The sequence below is a fragment of the Eleutherodactylus coqui genome, chromosome 2, assembly GCF_035609145.1.
Source record: "Eleutherodactylus coqui strain aEleCoq1 chromosome 2, aEleCoq1.hap1, whole genome shotgun sequence".
Lineage (NCBI taxonomy): Eukaryota > Metazoa > Chordata > Amphibia > Anura > Eleutherodactylidae > Eleutherodactylus > Eleutherodactylus coqui.
The window spans coordinates 21,023,779-21,024,014 of record NC_089838.1 but is presented as its reverse complement, the minus strand read 5'-3'; positions in this window follow the sequence as shown (position 1 = coordinate 21,024,014).

Sequence of the window (236 nt, the reverse complement as noted above, 5' to 3'; positions counted from 1 at the left end):
CATATATACATACACACACATATATACATACACACACATATATACATACACATACACATATATACATACACATACACATATATACATACACATACACATATATACATACACATACATATATATACATACATATACATACATACACATACATATACATATATATACATATACATATATATACATACACATACATATACATACACATACATATACATACACATACATACACATACACA